Consider the following 7,512-nt stretch of genomic DNA (forward strand, 5'->3'; position numbering starts at 1 on the left):
CTGCCTTAAAAGACAGCAAACTGCCTGCTTTATAGGTTTGGACAGATGTTTTGCCATGTGAAGAGCACTTTCCCTAAAATGCAAAGTGCACTTTTCTTTGTTGTTGTGCAGTGGATGTTCCCTGTGCTGGTGTGTCACCATGGTGCTGGGCTGGGGAGGCTGAACATCAAAAGCTTTAGGGAGCTGTATGGCTCAATTGTTTCTGCTTTCATGATCCATTAAAAAAAAAAAAAAATCTAAATGGAAGATGAGAACCTGCCTGCCTTAGGTTCATATGGAAGCAATTGTAGGACCAAGCAGCTGCAGGGTACATTCTCAAAGATGAGTAGATGGTTGGGCCTCTGTAGGAAATCTGCAGCCAACAGATCATTGAAAAATAACTTTTTGAGGCTGTGGGATGTAAATGAAAAGAAATAGCTAATCAAAAGGAGAAAACACTGAAAAGGAAGTGTTTTATCTGATATCAGAAACTGTTGGCTTTCATTCTGATCTTCTTGGTTTATGCTGTATATCGTTTTTAGAGTGCCCTTAAGTCTTCTCAAAAGGTTATTACTCTTCCAGTAGCATTAGAGAGTTAAGATAATATTTGCAATGAGGGTAAGTGACTCTCTTGAGATTTTGGCACCCACAGCTCCAGATTAACTGGAAATGCAGGCATTTAGTAAATCTGAAAATAAGTACCTCTTGGCCCTGTGCACTTCAGAGAAGTCAAAGTTTTGTGAGTGGGACCAGAACAGGAACACAGTATATTCCACACAAGGAACACATATTTTAAAATATTAAGCCCCCCAGAATGAATGGCAGGTCATAAAGTAGAGTCCTCTATTCTTTTTTCCAGATTATCTCCTCCATGGAAGTCTGGGAAGCTCTGCTGTTAGTTCCATTGATGGGAACAGAGAGATTTCCCTTTCTGGTATTAGTTTTGACTGACCAGAAGTGTAATTCTTGTGAATTTCTGTTATTTAAAATCTCCTCGGATTCCCAGTATCCAAAGTAAAACAGCTCCATTCGAGGTCTGGAGTGGATTAAAGCAGTGAGTGCTAATCCAGAAGTGGTTCTTGAGGTGCTGCACTGGCAGGGAGATTGTTTCAACCAGGATGAGGTGAGAGGCCAGGAGGGACCTGGCAATCAAAGCCAGGATCATAACAATGAGCCATGAGTACATGAATACTCCCATACACACAGCTTTGTCTCAAGTGTACAGAAATGTTCCCTCCCTCCCCAGCAGTCACCAACCCACTGTTTTTCTTCCAGAAAGTAAAGTCTTGACAGGCTTGAAGTGATGAGTAATGACTCCACTTTCTTCCATTCCAGCTGCACTCATGTTGGTCCCTCATCGACCCAGCAAAATTTGAATGTCTTCCCCTTCTCTTGTTGTCCCTATCACTTATCAGTTGCTTGCTGTTATTGTGCAGTGGGACCACCTTCTCTCAGCAGGCACTGTGATTGGTTTTTGCAAGAAAGAGAACGCTGGTAAGCAGTGGTACACATCCAGGGAAAATGTCAGCACTTAAACCCGAGCAGTGCTTTTCCCTCTGAGCTGTCATAGCTGGATCCTCTGCCCTTCCTTACAAGTGGGTTTGAGGAGGTGGTTGTTTTGGCTGGAATTGGAGAGGCACAGGTGGTACCACCAGCTGTAAATTGGAGGAGGCACTTCCTGATTATGACCACTGCCTACACACAGATCACTGCCAAGAAGCTGGAAGGCACAGAAGCCTTCTCCTTACTTGGAAAAGGAGGGTAGTCATCACTCTCCTCTCCTGCAGGCTTTCACCTGTAGACTTTGGGCTTCTTTGTCAGTGTTGTCAGTGCTTGGCTTCCTAAAATGCAGTGATGTTAACAATGCTCAGCCACCAGTGAGAGATGGATAAACTGAGGCACAGCGTATTTAAATTCATGCATCTAACATTTAGGTGCTCAGGTCTGTATACACAAGTGCATGGCATGTTTGAAAGCCAGCTTACTTTTTGAAGAGACTTCAGCAGGGATTCAGGTATCTGCTTAGCCATGGCAAAATAAGTAGTGAATGTTCTCCTGACCTCTGCAGTGTCAAGATTTTGCCCTCTGTCTCTAAATGTCAGTGGTGAGAGGCTTGTACAGAGCTGCACAGCAAGCATGCACCGGGCTCACCTGTGAGGAGTTTGGAATGTTGCTCTGGAAGTGGGGGCAGGAATCTCAGAGGGCACTGACAGCTACTTGATTTCAGCTGCAAGCACACACCCCCATTTGCACTTATGTATTTTAATTTCCAGGTTACAATTTTTTAATTATTGTTATGGTGCTCATGTCTTGACCTTCTCATAATGGAGACCTTTGTTTGCTGGCCTTGACTTGCCTCATCTCCAGGAAAATTGGGCTGCCTTGTCATCTCATGTGCTGAAAGCCCTTTACCTGCCTGGGGTGATGCCTTGGCCTATTGCTACCTCACAGTCTTGGTATCCATTTCTTGGTTTCCATTTCCTGGTTTCCATTTCTTGTCCTGAATGTGAATCCAGCGCGTGGGGTGCAGCAAGTGTGGGAGAGGCACTGGAGGGTTCCCCCACTGCTGCTCACTCCACAAGCACCAGATTAAAAAGCCTCAAGTCCCAAACTGCAAACCCCCTTGGGCTCTGATGAGATCTGAGTGCCTGGCAGTGAGGCCAAGCTCCCACTCTGGAGATGCAGAGCCGTGTGTGCTGTTGCTGCAGCTGCTGGCTCCAGCATCCCCTCCTGCTGCTGGCTCTCGCTGGTTTTACAGACCAGGAATTAAGTAATAAACCAGTTTTATTTATATAAACCAGTATTCATCTATTTATTCCCTGAAGGAAGGTCCTGAGTGATGCCTTAGCAATACCAGGGATGCTCAGGGGGTGGCTTTACACTCCCCTTGTTGCACACCTGAGTTTTGGGGTTTGTGACCTTCACCAGCACCTTGCTGGCTTGTGTTGTGGTGGCTGGACTGCTTTGCTTGGGATGTGAGATGGAGCTGGAGAGGGAGGGATGGCAGGCAGCAGCCTGGTAACCACACAAGGAGGGTCATGAGTCCCTTGATGCTGTCTGGTCATTTCTTAGATGTCTCTTACAAGCCTCACCCTAGCAAAACTACCACTAGGTGTATGCTCACAGGCAGTGTGTTTTCTCTGTTTCATTAGGACTGGGCAAATAATTGACTGTTTGGATTTATGACTGAAAAGCACAGAAGTCAAACTGTCACAAGGCACTATTACTGTGTTTCTGTCTGTAATGTTTGTTTGATAAAAGCAATGAGTCCGAGCCAAAATGATTCCAGCATCACCACAATACTCAGCACACTGAGCTGTCAAAAGTAATTTTTCCCCAGTTTTTTATTTTAACATTGTTTTTTGTATTTTCAAGTGCTTTTTATCAGGTTGTTTCAAAGCAAAAAGTTCAGCCCTGCTACTCTGAAAGCGTTGAAATAGAATATTTTGTCTTCTCAGGAGTTGTGCCTCCTTCTCCTCCCTGTGCTTTTCAGATGAAACTCTTTGTCAGACACAGGCTGAACCTGTGAAGATGTTCAGTTCTGGAGCTCCCTGTTTCAGCACATTTCCCAGCTACCAAAGTACAGTGTGTGCCAGCACCTTCTGGCCCTTGCAAGGAATGGTGTGGGGCTGTGTGGTGGCCAGAGAAGCAGTGCCAGGGTGGCCATGGACTGCCCATTGTGCAGCCCTGCCCTGCCTCCAGCTGTGGAAGCCTTGGGATCTGTGCCTCTGGGGAGAACAGCAGCAGGACCTGTGTTTCCCAAGCCACTGAAACAGGCATATCCAAAAGATCACACAGGCACAACCCTAAAGTGCAGTGATTTCCAGGTTTGTGTGTGTTTTCACGAAGACTAAAAGCTAAGCTTTAGCAAAGCCTTTTTTTTATTAACTGTCTTTTAACTTACTGTCTTGTCTCCTTGAATGTAATTGTTCACATAGATCTTCGTGATGCATCTGTATCTTCTACCTGATTATAATTAGTGCACTGTTTTATTTACATAGGATTAATGTAATTCAAATTACTAGATGAAATTCTTTGATCTCCAGGGTACAAGAGGTGAGATTATGATGATTTACGATTTTAAACAGTTGCTCCTGGCCATAAAATCTATTCATTTGAAAATCAATAGAAAGATAGCACTTGCTATGTTGATGAGATAATTTCCTCTGGTGCTCAGCCCTGACCCTATTCTCCTGCCTATGAAGTCTGGATACCCTTTTTTAATTTTTTTTTTTTTTTTTTTTTTTTCCTGGAAGCTCTGCTCCACCTGATCCTGCAAAGCCCTTCTGTGTGTCTGGGGTACTCTTCTTTTAATTTGAAGTCACTTTCTGATTTATATACTCCAAGCGTGCAAACTCTTCTTCAAAGCTCTTTTCCCAACCATGCATTCAGTCAGATGGTGTAGCCACCAAAAATATATATAGCTCCATATTTGTTCTTTGTTGCACTGGGTGAATTTATAGGTTGCCTTAGAGGCTGTAAACTTTCTGATCTCTAACAAGGGCTGTTGTCTGTTCAGCAAGTCCTGCCCATTGCACAATGGTATGAATATTTATGAATCTAAATAATGATGCTTGCCTCTGACCCTCTTCATCAGCAGATCTAGCATTGCTTCACTGAGGAAGCAGTCAAATCATTATCCTAATATCCAGATGGAGAAACTGAGGTGCTGCAAGGTGAAATAACTTGTCCAATGTCACCAAAGGAGAGCTAGAAAGAGAATGCAGCTGTCTCTGTCCCCAGCTACATGGTACAGCCACTAGACCCTGCAGCCTCCTCAATGACAGCTCATGAAATCTGTCTTTTATGCAATGCATTCTTCTCTATTAACAGCAAACAATTCCAGCATTTTCTTCACAGGTATTAATAGCCTCCCTGAGAAATATGTTTCAACATGCATTTTCAGCAGTACTTGTGTGTGTGAGTGTTGTGCCCCAGCCAGCAGCTGAGACCTTGCAAGGAGGAGGCAAACTGGGGCGAGGTTGCACCTACGCCCCTGCACTCTGCTCCAGCACCCTCCATGCCTGCAGTGGCAGTCAGGGAGGTTGGGGACCAGCCACAGAGATGTTCTGCAATACCAGCTGCTGTGCTGGCAGCCTTGGAGTTGCCTCTGGGTGTGACTTACTGTCTTGTCTCCTTGAATATAATTGCTCACTGCTGATTTTTTTTTTTCCTTTCCCTTTGATTCCGTAGTGCGCGTACCCTACTCAGATTCCTCATCAATCTCGCAATCTGGGGAGTCTGAGGAAAGAGAGAACTGATCATCTGCAGATTTCTTTTGTATATGATGAAAGTGTCCCTGCGCCATGTGTGATTCCAATCTCTTTTTCCTTTAATCAGACAGACCATCAGAGTGTCAGGATGCACCAGCCAGGTCTGTGTGCTGGGTGGGGAAGGACAGAGCTGCTTCTGCAGAGCTGCTCCGGGCTCCCTGGAGGTGAGGGCACATCTCTGGCTTCCCCCTCCCTACCCCTCCTACCTCCCCACCCCGCTCAGCTCAGCCTTGCAAATGTTCCATGGCAGGGCATGCCGTGCCCCTGGCCCAGTCCTTGAGGAGTGGCAGAACACGTCTGCCTGGAAATCTGCGTGTGCCCCAGATGAACCCATCCCTTGCTATTTGGAGAGACCAAATCACTTGGTGGAGTTGGCTAGAATTCCACCCAAGTACTTTAGCATGGTGGTAGAAGGTTGGGTGGGTTTATGTGGGTGCAAGGGTGCATGTGCTCTTTATACATCACAAGCTTTTCAGCACTCTGTAGGGCCTCTGTCATGAAGATCACACTAGGTAAGGACCTTAAACTTTGACATTTATTCCCTAGCTTGCGAGCATTTTAGAAAGGAAAGGAGATCTGAAATAGAGGTGAAGTTCTGCCACATTCATCTTTTTTTTTAATATTTTGTTCACTTAGTGCTGTAATTTTTTCCTTTTGCCTACCTACTTTCAGTGCATTTCAACCATTTCAATATCAAAATATAAGAGTATAGAACAGCTATAAAATCCATCCCTCCCTTCCCACTTGGGCAGGGCAAACTCTGAAGGACACTTTTACCTCCAGATGTCAGCACACGTGGGAGAGGGAGCAGACTCAGAGCTTGTGTGTCCTCTGTGGGATATAAGCAGAAACAGTACCTAGACAGGAAAGTGTTTGAATGTTAATGATAGGACAGTGCTGAAAAACAGTTTAGAAACACTTCCCTGCTTTTTGCTGGGGGAAATCTCAATTTGTTGGCTGCCACTGGCTTTTTGCCCAGCATTCTCAGATCTGCTGGTGAAGGGAGACAGCAGAGCACATTCGCCCTATTCCTCTTCCCCAGAGTGGGATGCCAGACTGGAGCAGATATGCTGCTGTTCCTGTTCCTGAGGACATGCTACACTGGAGACTACAGTCTATTTAACCCTTTCCTAAACCTGCTTTGATATATTCAGTATATTCAGGGTATATTCAGCCCTGAGAGCACAGCTAGGGGTGTGGGGATCTCCACCAATCCACTGGAATGCTCCTGGAGCAGTGGTGTTAGTCTCTCCCTAGGATACACACTCACAGCCCCAGGCATGCACAGCATTGCCCTGGATGGACTTCAGCAATGTCCCAGGAGTTTCTTGTGGGAGAAAGGATTTCTGCTGGGCACTCCTGGTTAAAATGTGGCTTTCCACATTGATGTGCCCTGTCCCTGCTCCTTTTTTTTTTCCTTTTTTCACGGGAGTGGCTGATTTTTTGTTGCATGGTATATAAAGCATTTAGGACAAAAAGTCTATAGAAGTGTGATACTAATAATATTTTACAGCTTTAATTACCATGATTGTAGTGCCTAGAGGCGTATGCAAAAACATTTTGAGTGGGTGGAGAGGAGGCAGTGCTGTGAACATTTTTGTGGTTTTGCCGGGCAATGCGCAATGGAGTTTTCTCATGGGAACCACAGCATGCCAGGGAGAAAAGCTGCCTCTGCCTCCTCATCTGCTCTGCTGGGATACTGATCACACCCCAAAGACGAGGAGACAGCCCCAGTCACTCCAGTTCGGGAAAAGCTGGGCTGGCCAACACTCTGCTTTGCAGGGGCTCTAGGGGCAGGTGCTGCCTGTCCCTCTCAGCAACAAGAATTTCTCCTCAGGCAACATCCCTTCCGTGCAGTCAGCTTCACCTGCGGGGTGATTTGGGGCATGGACTCGCCAGCAGGCTGGCGAGCAGCGTGGGTCAGGGTGTGCAATGCAGACAGAGCTCCCGCCAGCCGCCCACCCATCCCTGGCGTGGGCAGCAGGGACACAGAGCAGCCCTGTGTGGCACTGCCAGCAGCGCCGCGGCCAGCCAGGGTCACAGCTCACTGGGAAACACGGGAATAGCCCGTGCGGGAATGCAGGTTTGAGAGCCTGGGTGTTACAGAAGTGGTATGGAAAAAAAGGATCTTTGCGTTTCCCCAGCTCCAGGATGCAGTCCTGCATCCTTAGAACTTTTTAGAACTTTGTTCCTAGATAGTGTATTAATTTTTAGGCGTTTTTATGTAGTTTTGGTGACTGTGATTTGACATAGATGCTAC

This window comes from Erithacus rubecula (assembly GCF_903797595.1).
Source record: "Erithacus rubecula genome assembly, chromosome: 8".
Classification (NCBI taxonomy): Eukaryota; Metazoa; Chordata; class Aves; order Passeriformes; family Muscicapidae; genus Erithacus; species Erithacus rubecula.